The 12,222-nt window shown below is 44.3% G+C and overlaps 1 protein-coding gene across 1 annotated transcript in view; it reads left to right on the top strand.

The window, feature by feature from the left end:
- SYNM (synemin) overlaps nucleotides 1-12,222 on the top strand; it is a 90,307-nt gene that overhangs the window by 54,113 nt on the left and 23,972 nt on the right. The gene's annotated exons all lie outside the window — the stretch shown is intronic.

Raw genomic sequence — 12,222 nt, forward strand, 5'->3', positions numbered from 1 at the left:
GAACAACTTTTGATTCGTTTTTAATCACATCATTGATGGGATTCGTTTTAAATTCCATCAAAAATGTAGACTCAATATGGTACTGTTACTACTTGATTTGAGTTCAAATTAATCAACTTGTTTTGAAAAATATGAGAGAAAGGAACAAGGTGAAGCATAGCTAATTCTGTGTAAACATAGAAAGTATTCAATAACTAATTATCAGCTGTGTTTTAAATCGGGAAACAATACGTAAAGCACGCCAAAAAAATGCAACGTAAGCATAAGGTTTCGGGAATGTAACTTTTTGTCAGGAAGTGATTTTGACAATGAGCTTTTGAGTTATTTTTATTATTTTATTTGGAAAGAATACACCCTTAAGTGGATATTTTGAATTCAGCCAGAGTCAGTCGGCCAAGTTCTATCCTTTGTGAACAACAAACATATCATTATTAATTGATATCTAGAAAAAAGAGTTTATGTTTAATGGCAATGCTAAAATGTTTAATGCCAATGCTAAGTCCAGTGGCCGAGCCCCTGGAGTGGGTGATTGTTAACAGAGAGCTGTTTAGGACTCAGAATGTTTTAGGGAGGATACGTACACATTGCACAATTTAGCGGCGCTGACTTCAAAGGCCAGGAAGGTGTAAAAGAATGGGGCAATGCCGCTGGATTGAGCATTTGTGTACTTCACCAAAGCCTTGGATAAGGGCTACTAGGTGCATTTGTGGGCAAGTTAGAGGCATGTGTTATTCCCTCCCCCCCCCCCTCCATCTTTAGCCCTGACAATTGTTACTGCACTGTGAACCTGGACAGTGGTTGGTCGAGATAAGTTGTGAAATGGTCAACACTGTGAAGCACTGGTGTGTTGGTCGAGATAAGTTGTGAAATGCTCAACACTGTGAAGCACTGGTGTGTGTTGGAGTCCTGCTGCACCCTATTCAATTTACATATTTTCGATATGGATGAGATCTTATACGACAACATGCTCCCCTCCCCATGGCCCCCCTCCAATCATGACAATGAGCACATCTCAGATCTCTATTTTGCATTCAATAGTCAGGGAAACTGGCTTTTGAACCAGGAATCTTTGGCAGAAGTAAATGACTATGGCTATTTATAACACAACATGCAGTAAATATCGTGGACTGTCTTGCATCAACTTATTCAGCAAACGTTTGCTCTGGCATATGGCACCTCTCTTAGGCTTTTTAGAAATGGAGGTCTCTAGATGGCAGAGGTAGGTACCTTTGTCCAAGTACGGACCCTTGCTTCTAGTCAGGGTAAGAGGAATACACACTCTAGATAACCCCTGCTCACCCCCTTAGTAGCTTGGCACGAGCAGACAGGCTTATCCCAAAGGCAATGTGTGAAGTATTTGTACACAAAACACACAGTAATGCCACAAAATGACACCACACCAGTGGAGTTTACTGCATACATACATGTAGTAAAAGAGCACTTAAAAACAGTTACTCCAAAAATAAAGCTTGTAGAAAAAAATAGCTCCACCTGCGGCTATTGCGACTTCATGATCGCAATAAATCCAAAATACGGTGTAGACCGTGAGGTGTGCGGCATCGGGCATTGAGCCACGTGGACCACCAAACACACAGTACCTTTGGATAACGAAGTCTATGATGATGCACGGCGTGGTGGAGGTGAGGCATCGGTGCCGAGGCTGGTTCCCTGGCTGCCACGGGGAGGCGAGTCGTCGTGTCCGCGAGGAGGCAACGTGTCAAATCCAGGACAGGGGCAATCGGTGGTGAGGGGTCGGTTCTGCTTAGGCAATGTGAAGTCGACAAGTTTGTGGAGTCACCCTAGGCGGGTATCGGCGCCGTGATAACAGGATGCAGGTGCTGGAGATGACAGAGTCGGTGCGAGTGCTCGCGTCGAGAATGCTGATTACTGCAGGTGTTGGCAGGCGTCAAAGGGAATTGAAGCTGCAGTGCAGGCTGGGTGGTGCGTTGTGCACTTCACGAGCGGTGCCCCTGGCCTCGGTCCAAGTCAAAACGACAGAGCGGCATTGCTGATGGCGTCAGAGACAGGTTTTCTTGCTTCTATCAAGTTGCTTCCAACTCCCAACAACAGGAACAACCTCCAGAGGCCCAAAACTGGAACATGCACCTCCTGGCAGGTCAGAACTCTCAGCAATAGAGTTCAGGGAAGCTGGGGGTGAAGTCTTTGTGTCCCTGAGACTTCGGAACAGGAGTCCAGCACACACAGGCCCTTTGAGATTCTTCTTCAAGCAGGTGTCTCAGCAAAATTCCAGTCTTTGTACTTTCTGTGGCAGAAGCAGCAACTGCTGGCCAACCTCACACAGCACACAGCAAAGGGGCAGTACTCTTTCTCACACCTCTCCAGCTCTTCTCCTTGGCCTTGAGTCCAGACGCGATCTAAAATTGTGTGGTTTAAGGGCCACTAATTATACCTCATTTTGCCTTTGTTCTTCTTTGTGCAAGTGTCTCTGAGCCCAGTCCAAACCCGTTCTGTCCATACTGGTGCATTATGACCACAGGGGGTGTAGACACCATTCTGCGAGGGAGACAGGCCCTATTCAGGTGCAAGGGAAACTCCTCGCACTACTCTAAATGCAGCCAATGTCTGTTCAGCTCAGTTCTGAGTCATCCAGGAAGGGACAGGCAGAACTCAACACCCCCAGTGGCTGTCTACAGTGAATGCAGATCCCCAGCCGCTGTCACCCCAAAACCAGACAGTCAAACCACAACCAGGCAAAGCACACAGAATGGTTAGACAAGACAATGCCTACTTTCTAAAAGTGGCATTTTCAAACACACAATTTAAAAAACATCTTTACTAAAAGATGTGCTATTAAATTCTGAGTTGTGCGAGCCTAAACTTTATTCTTTCATCTTGTACAAATGGGAAGTTATACTTATAAGATGTTACAAAGTATCTCCCTTGCTATCCTATGGGACAGATAGCCTTTCAATAGTGAGAAACGAAATTGCCAGTATTTCACTATCAGAACATGTCATACACACCAGTGCATGTCCTACTTTTCACATACACTGTACCCTGCCCATGGGGGTACTTTGGGGCTACCTGAGGGTCACCATCCCTGGGAGTGTCAGCCATTTAAAATGGGGTCGCAATTTGCGAGTGGCTCATTAATATTCATGAGCCTCGCATTTTGCGCCCCATTGGGAATAGCAATCAGTGATTCTGACACTGTTGTACATTCCAAATTGCGACTCGCAATTTGCGACTCGCAATTTGGAAGGGTCGTACATCTGGCCCTTAGTCAGCAAAAATGAAATCCAGCACAGCATCAAAAATACAGGAGGTACAGGGCTCGACAAATCCACTCACCCGCTCGTTGCATCATGTTCTTCTGAAGACACCCAGTGTAAGCCCTTGTCTCTAAATACATGACTCCCTGTCTCAAAGGCTTGAACTGGTTTTCCTCGGGAAAAAACATGCAAAACCTTCAACATCTTAGCCTTTCCATGTTAAGCCAGAGGCTTCCTGCTAAAAATGGAAAGGCTGAGATGATGAAGGCTTTTCATCCCAAGTGTTACAACACTTACTAAATATGTTGGCGATATGTTAGCAAAAGAGTTTGATAAGTCTTTGTATGGTGTGTTAAAATGTCACAACTTAAATTGGTTAATGCGGCTGTAAGGAAGGCATCCCTGTGCATCAAATGAGCTAGCGAACATTACTTCTTGATTTAGCACATTACGTGCAAGCTTGGCCTCCACACGGGACCTTTATAATAAGCCAGTGTTATGTAATGTGCAGGGGCCTCATTTATACATGGGCGGTAATAAGATATCTTACAGACAATGAAGGATACCCCATCCGCCCCCTCATCCCTATTCTCTCCCTAGCTTAGATGACAATGGAGTAAGGCGTTTCCAAAGGCAGATCCATCAACAGCCCTCCATCACCAACAACCTTTTAGTGGCAATACTGAGGGAGGGCTGACCAATTCAGGATGACTGCCTCGATGACATTTGCGCTGGCGTCCTTGCTGTCTGCGACCGCCGCTCTGACAGTGGTGGTCCCAGAGATCCTATAAATGTCTCCCACACATGGGGAAACTACTTCTAGAATGTGGTCTACGATAATCTGGGATTTCCGATGATGGGAATATCTTCAGGAATCAGAGAAGTGATGACTAGTTTGCTGAGATAGCATGTTGCCATGGATTGTTTTCCCCAAAGTGGTGCACACCACAGAAGGGGGAGCTGTTTAATGAACCAATGTTTGCGGCGGATGACTTTAAATTATGTGTCACAGACACAACCGATGTGCCTCAGGCACGGCAGGCATGCAGTGTTTGAGCGTCATTCATGTTTAAGTTGGAAGAGTCATCAGGGTGTTTCTAAAACACATTTTGGTCTGAAGAGACTCACCTGGCATGTGACTGGCTGCCTCAAACGTCATTAAATAATTCGTCTCATTTCCCTATATGCGGGATAGGTGTCGGTTAAGGATGCTTGCATCCAGGCCTGGCTGAGAATCCCTCAGTGAGGTACGTTTCACTGAGCATGTGCATATGATGCTGTAGACTTCTGCAGGTCTGTCAATAGTTTTTGCAGTGCCAGGCTCAAAAACTTCACGCAAGGCCCCTCTGGGCACTTCGTTTTAAGTGTTAAAATAAATATATATATAATGAAGTAACCAAACATGGCAAGTCCAGCACTTGATGACATCTAGTGTTTGGCCGTTTTGGCTGCCACATCAATAATAAAGAGTGCGATCTTGCTCTAGAAAGCTGTTTATAGGTACAACTGGAGCACAGAGTCCTGAACAGGTTTGGCCCTGGCGTGTACATCCTTCTCTGCCACGTGTCACCGTGTGACAGCCCTGAAGCTCTGAGATGTGAGGAGAAGTAGGAAACATTATTCAACACCTTACAATGATTCAAAAGCTTTCTACCAGCCTACCATTCACCAGTAAAAGGCGAAAGGAAGGTGCAGTCCTTCAGATTTAGTCAATGTATCGTTACTTGGGACATAGCCCCTCCCACAGTGCGGGGCTCAATGGAAAGTTATTTCAGTCATTGCAAAGATTTGTTCGATGTGAGTGAAGCTGGCAATGTGCAGGTGTGGAAGGACAATACTCTTACTCTCTCCATCGAACACAGTCTAGATTTATTGACATAAGCTGAGAGGGCACTACGGGGCATATTATCAAGGACGGCGTTAACATTATCGCCGGTTTAGCAGCAGAAAACTGCCGCTAAAGCGGCGATAATGGGCTTGATCATATGCCGCAGAGAATTCCAATTGAAGCCCATGTTGACACCAGAACATGGGCTTCTATGGGAATTCTCAAGGGCATATTATTTAGCCCATTATCGCCGCTTTAACGGCAGTTTTCTGCTGCTAAACCGGCGATAATTTTTAACGCTGTTCTTGATAATATGCCCCTACTTTCTTATCTGTTTCAACCTATACTTTCATTAATATGCAATGAATGAATAAGACAAAAGACAGACTAAATTCATTGATTGATGCTGATAGGACGTTACTTTCATGACAGATTACGCAAACAATTCTCAGTCTGAATCCTTTTGGGGAAGAGTTGCTTCTGTTGCCACCGCATCAGACACCACTGTCAGAGAAGAGCCAGTGCAACTTGATGTAACGGATGAGGATGCTCAGCACTTAGAATCAATGTAAACAGGTATACGAAGGCTTTAAGCAGCTCCCCCCCTCTCTCACTCCATCCACCAAATATCTCAAGCCAAAGACTGATCCTCACCATGCCACCACCTGTATCACCATTTAATATCCAGAAAAATATGGATTAAGTATTTTCTGTGGATCTTGAACTGGACCGTCCAGCCTAGATTGCCTTTTAGTTGAATTTGCTGCTTTCTTCTGACAGACTGTTCTTTGCTCAGAGCTTAAAATTGCCTGCTTAGAAACTAGCCTATGAAGCTTGGACGGATGAGGGTTGGGCCTGGCTTGAAGGCCAAAGAGCACTTTGATCAGAAGTTTCAGAATAAAGTTCCTTTAAATTAAAATGTATAGCCACCACTTACCTCACCCCTTAGAATAACCTCTCACCAGCCCGATTATCCTCTTAAGCGAGGCTTTTTGGACCACACAGATTACTGATCTGCTTTCCCAACGAAAACACATAGTCTACTTGAGGCTAAAATGGCCTAATCCATATGTTCTATTTTTCCTCAACACATAATTCTGCAAGCAGATCAACCGACTGTTTGATATACCCAAGAGATGAGGTATCAGGTTAATATGATCCTCCATATTACATGCAGAGCAGTTGCCATTGAATTGAAAGGACCTTTCAACTACCCAACAATTTGAACCTTATAACATTTGAGCAGCAAATTGGTCAAGGTAGTATATTGATTGAGGAGGGGTCGAGGAGTGCATTGTTTGATGTAAGAGCCTTAGTCCTGTAGAGTTGCAAGTGAAGATCGTTTCCAGGATGATGCCAAAGCAATTAGATGTGAAGGTGATATGGATGGAGTCTCTCACAACTTGCATGAAAGTCTGACGTGGTGTAGTGACATCAGCCCTGATCCTCTGTGGTAGAGAACAGGCTTCAATGTTTATCTCCTTGAGCCTTATGGGGCTTGGTATTCATTAAGAATCAGTGCATTACATTGGTGGTGCTGGAGGAAACAAAAAGTAGTAGTGGACGTCGCATATGAGGTTAGTCATTTCTGGATAGTCGAAGTACTTTGTGTTCTTCCACTGCTTTTTTCTGAGGCACTCTTTTTTTTTCTTTATGGTTGAAACACATTTCTAAGAGTGCATGTGTTTTTTAGTTGCCTCCCTTGCCTGTTTGTACCCTCCATGTCTGTGTGGTTCATGTGGCTTACCCCATTGGTTCTCTGTATGCCCATTTGTATTGCTTTCATCGTTTGTGTTGCTTGCATCCGTTTTTGAGCTGCCTCCCTTGCGTACACATCCCCTCCATGCCTGCACCCCTTTGTGTTGCTTTCTCCATTTGTCCTGTTCATGCCCACGTCCTTTGTGTTGATTCTCCATACAAGTGCCTTACCTTTGACAATACATGGGCCTGGGCTCAATTTTACTTCTTTTGCTCCTTGCATATTCTGCTTTGTTGCCCTATTTGCTACTGCATACTTCTTGTTGTTTTGTTCATCTTTCCCCTTCATGGGTGTTTTCTTCGTGTTGCTTACCCACATATGTCGCCTCTACGACCTCGTCCTTCGCCTTACTTCTCCCCAGTTATTCACTCCATCCTCGCATTCTTCGTGTTGCTTCCTTTTCTCCACGCTTTTTTTCTGTTTCACACTGTTTATATTTAGGATTTGTAACTCTGCAACTTCCTATTATTCTAGCACATTTTGTCTGTACTTTTGAAGATTTTCTGCATGCATATTTTTATGGCTGACTTTATGGTGGAACAGTCACCAGACAATTATGTGAGCATCACTAGAGAGGGGCTTGGGCATGTTGGGAGCCAGGAGTACCTGTTTTGATTGGGCAGAAGTTGTGTGCTTCAACAGAAAAGTGCTTGCCCTCCGTGCAGCTGTGATCATTTTGTTTATTTATCCAGCTGCCTAAACTTGAACTTTCAGGGGCATGCACATGGCATTGGCATGCTAGTTAAATGTCTTAGGTAACTAGATAATTTGTGCTGCTTTTCTCTGGTAGCAGGACAGATGCAAGGAGGGCAGTCAATAAACTACACACATTTTAGGTGTGGCTTGACATTGCAATTGTCACCTGAGCTTTTAACCAATATTATTGTGAAGTTTTTTCTTCGCTTCCACACAAATACCAATGCTATTTACTGTTACGCTTCAAATTACCATACGTTCCATTAAAGCCAGACCTATTGGCATTGCCAATGCTTGTTATTTTACTTTACACTTGCTCTCCATGCTGCCTACCCCATCTGCGTACTTTTGTTGTTCTTTCCCTATCCATCCTCTAATAACCACATTTCTTCAAGTTGATTTTTCTATCCCTTTTTCTCCATGCCCATGTTCTTTGGCTTGATTCCACTGTTCGAGCTCTTTATGACGGCATCCTTTTTGTGGCTTTTTCTATACATTGTCCATCCCTGCATCTCCGTGCCCCCATTCTTTGGGTTGATTCCTATATCTGTGCCCTCTATGGCTGCATCCTTTGTTTTGGTTTCACCCATATGCATTCTTCCTTTTTTTTGTTCCAACTTTCCCCATGAAAATAAATGTACTTTCATCACTATACCACATACAGACTATGCTCCTTCATTACCCGATTCGACTTCTCCATGACCACATTCTTTGTCTTGCTTCCCCCATCCATTTTCACTATTCCTGCCTCCTTTGTCTTGCTACCCCTATCGCCCCTTCCACAGCTAAGTCCTTTATTTTGCTTTCCCCGTACTTCCCCTCCATACCCACATTCTTCGTGTTGCTTCTACCCATTCATTCTTTCTCTGGTCACATCCATCATATTGTTTCCCCCCTGCCCACGTACTTTGTCTTTCTTGCACAGAAATATTGTCTACATGCTAATTTTGCATATTGTGCCTTTGGATCCCATGCTTCAGTTTTCAGCACCAACAAAATGCTTTTTAATTAAAATGATATTGGATTTTCTTGGCACGCTGACACATTGCATAGAACATATTTCTTTATTTTTTTTTTTAAACTTTTGCTGTTAATCTTTTGTGTAGTATAATGTTTATTGACATTTCCATAGATACAATAACAACATTGGTTGAACATACTGTATCACAGTTTCGATTGCAAGCAAGTCGTAAAATGAAGCCCCCCGGCACTCTCAACCCATCACACACTCTGACCATTTTATGCAAAGTCAAAATCCATACAGTATTTTATCTGCGGTATTTTACAGTGGAGTAAAGATCTTCGTTGGCAACATAGTTCGTCTGGTGGTGTCAGCAGCCCTGAGGCATTGCTGCCCAGGCCCTCATATCTTTCACTCATTTTTCATCCCTATGCGTCTTTCTCATGTGACACCCTTCGGCAGTTACCCAATCAGCCATATCTTTCAGCCAATCATCTATTTTATGCCGCTTCGGAGACAACCATCCTATTACAATCTTACGTTTTGCTAACGTCAGCCCCAGGATAAGGAATTTTCTACTTAATTTCTTCTTCTTTCTAAAGGGGATATGTCCCAACAGGCAAGGGCCCAACTCTCTAGGAATCCTCCACCCCATAGCCATATTCAGTTTATCAGCATTGAGTGACAGTAAGTATCTATGTTTGGGCAGCTCCAGAGTATATGCAGGAAATCGGCAGCCTGCCTTTTATCGTGGGGACATTCCGCTGAACATTCCGGGTTTATGGGGTTTCATCTACTGGTACACCTGGTGGATCACATTATATTCCAACAGTTTGGACCACACATTTGTGGAAGTGGCTTTTACCCCTCATGAATTTCCTCCCAGGCTTTCGCGGAAAAGGTTTGCTGGGTACGTTCGCGGAGTTTGCAGAGTTTTCTGCACTCCGCGCTCCGCGGAGCTCGATGAGTGCAGAAAACCCGGTTCACGCTTGCCAATGATAAGTTAGCGAGCGCGAGTTGCTGTTCGGGTAGAATTTCTACCCGTGCAGCAGGAAAACCAGCACAAACTGCAGTTCGCACTGCACTCTGCCACTCGCGTAACTTCACTGAGTTTTTTGTAACTTCACGGAGTTTCGCACAGCAAAACTCCACGATCTATGCCCAGGCCTGGTTTTATGTGCAGTTTTATACATTTTCAGACACTTTTAAATTCATACTCTGCCTTTCTGGCTGCATTTTATTTCCTGCTTAAAAAGGCAAATCTCAAACAATCGAAATTGTACACATACATTCAGTCACTTTACAGTGCATTATAATAACAAAAACAAATCACACATACTAAAGTCGCAACCTATTGGTTTTGCAAATCCTTGTCATAATTTCTAGTGGATTTTAAGTTATGCACTTCTTTAAAGACAGAAATAAGTATACTCCTGCTTGTTTAAGGCTGGACATCAGTAAAGTTAAAAAGAAGGACTTGTTTCTGTCAGGCACTATACTTTGAACAGTGCTTTCCAAGCAAATTGTAAGAGTAAACCAAGAAGAAAAGAGCCTCTACCCTACATCTTGTTGTGCAGTCAGAGAGATTTAGCTGAACAAAATCCTGCATTGGGTGTGTTCCCTACACTATTGAAAGTCCGTTTTGGAACTTATAGGGAAGAGACGTCAACTAGAGTCCAATCCTATTAGAGGCTCCAGAGGTAGTCGGCAATCCACAAGGGACTGCCTGCAACTACAAGTCAAACTTCATCTGCTGCTACACAATCACTGTGGTACATATTCAACGGGTTAGGGTGGGGCAGGCAATACCCACCACATTGTGAGGAATGCGGCAGGTGTTTGCGGAAAAAACGACACTCCTCAAACAGACTTAGTAATAATATCACTAAACAGTTCACAGGGTCATATATGCTGGTTTTCCAATCCTCCAAATCGCCAATCAACAGACTGGCAATGGTTAGCTTCCACACTTTTAAAAAAAATTGTTTTTATTGATATTTTCATATATAGCAATCTTACAATATACATCAATGGTCTGCACCAGTCACGGCGCTAATAATAGATATTGTTAAACAAAATCTGAACATTTAACAACAGGTCAGTGCATAAGTCAAGTTTGCATGAACAGCTATACATTTCTCTACACCAGAGAGACGATAACTAATTACTTTAACATGGTCCTATTTCACATTCAGCCTCTGCACCTTCATCTACTGCGGGGATCTCCCCTGTGTGCCCATGGGAGTGTTCGAGTTGAGTGATTACTCCTGTTTTGCTGCTCTCGGACGGACTAGGTCTATAGGTGTCATCCGCTGCCCTGTTGCAGAACCAATTCAACACTGTGTAGTGTAGTGGGTACAGAATGAAGGGAACATAATAACATGACCTGAGGATACTACACACTGGCTCTCAAATGTCCTTGAGCCTAAAGGTGATAGGCATTAATTCCCAAAATAGCGATAGTTCGGTATGACAGAAGGTGATATCCTGTAGCCAGCTGTTGACTGATGGGGCGGTGGCTGTCCCCCAATGCATGGCTTCTCTACGTTTTGCCAACAGTAGTAGCATGGTGAGCAGACCGCGGGAACCCGCTGGTGTATCTTTTACATATCCCAGTATGCCTAATAGGGGTGCAGGCTCAACTGATGTTTCCAAAATGTCGCCGATGGTGTTGAAAATAGCTACCCAATATTTCGCTATGGGTGGGCAAGACCAGGCTAAGTGTAAAAAGGGAGCGGGTAAAGTCCTGCATCTCCAGCAACTAGTGTCGGGTCTAATCCCCATCCGGTGCAAATGGGTGGGGGTATGATAGAAGCTGTGCAGAAATTTAAAGTGTATCAGCCTTAACTTGTAGTTGGGAGACAACATGTGTAATTGACCGCAACAGTACTTCTTTTGCTCCCCTGTTAGCGGAGGACTTAGCTCTTAGTTCCAGTCTTCTAACGCTTTGGGTGTGATCACCAGGTGTGTGTTTTGTATAGTGTTGTATAGATGTGTGATGAGTTTGCGCTGTGACGAGCAAGTCAGCATTTGTTCAAGAGCGAGTAATGTAGGTGGAGGTTCTGGAAAGGACACATGCTTGCATGCTGCTCGTAAGCGATAATACAGGAATAGTTCTGTGGATTTTGGTTTTGATCCCCCCTCCTCAGCCGGAGGAGATCTGAAGTTGCCTGCAGGGTATAGATCGGCGAATGTATTGAGGCCTAACGGTTTTGCTAAAGCCATCCCACCCTTGTCTCATAGAGGAGGGACGTGTGGGTTAAAGGCCAACTGCATGGATGGGGCATAGAGAGTGTCCAGCTTGGCTCAGTTTCTTAAGCCCTACCAGCTCCAACGTAGTGTCTCAACTGTGTCGACCTCTTCCCGGGGACCCTTGTAGGGTTGATTGATATACTGCTACAGAGAGTGGGGTTGGTGCAACTCTGTCCATCTCCACTGCCACATGGGGCTGGAATGGCACAAGGTGGATCCAATAGTGCAGAAACTGGGCTTGTGTATAGTCGGCATAGAGTTGGAGGTCTGGGGCTCCCAGTCCACCCTGCGTCAGCGTAAGAGTTAGTCATTCCCATGATATTCAGGCTTGTTTACCTGCCCACACCAGGGATACCATCAAGGAATGTAAGGTTTTAAAGAAGGCTTGTGTGAGAAGAAGGGGTAGATTTACAAATAAGTATAGGAATTTTGGTAGTACCACCATCCTAGCTATCTCTACCCGCCCAGCCAGAGAAAGTGGCAATCATGCCCA

The sequence above is a fragment of the Triturus cristatus genome, chromosome 3_1 (assembly GCF_964204655.1).
Source record: "Triturus cristatus chromosome 3_1, aTriCri1.1, whole genome shotgun sequence".
NCBI lineage: Eukaryota > Metazoa > Chordata > Amphibia > Caudata > Salamandridae > Triturus > Triturus cristatus.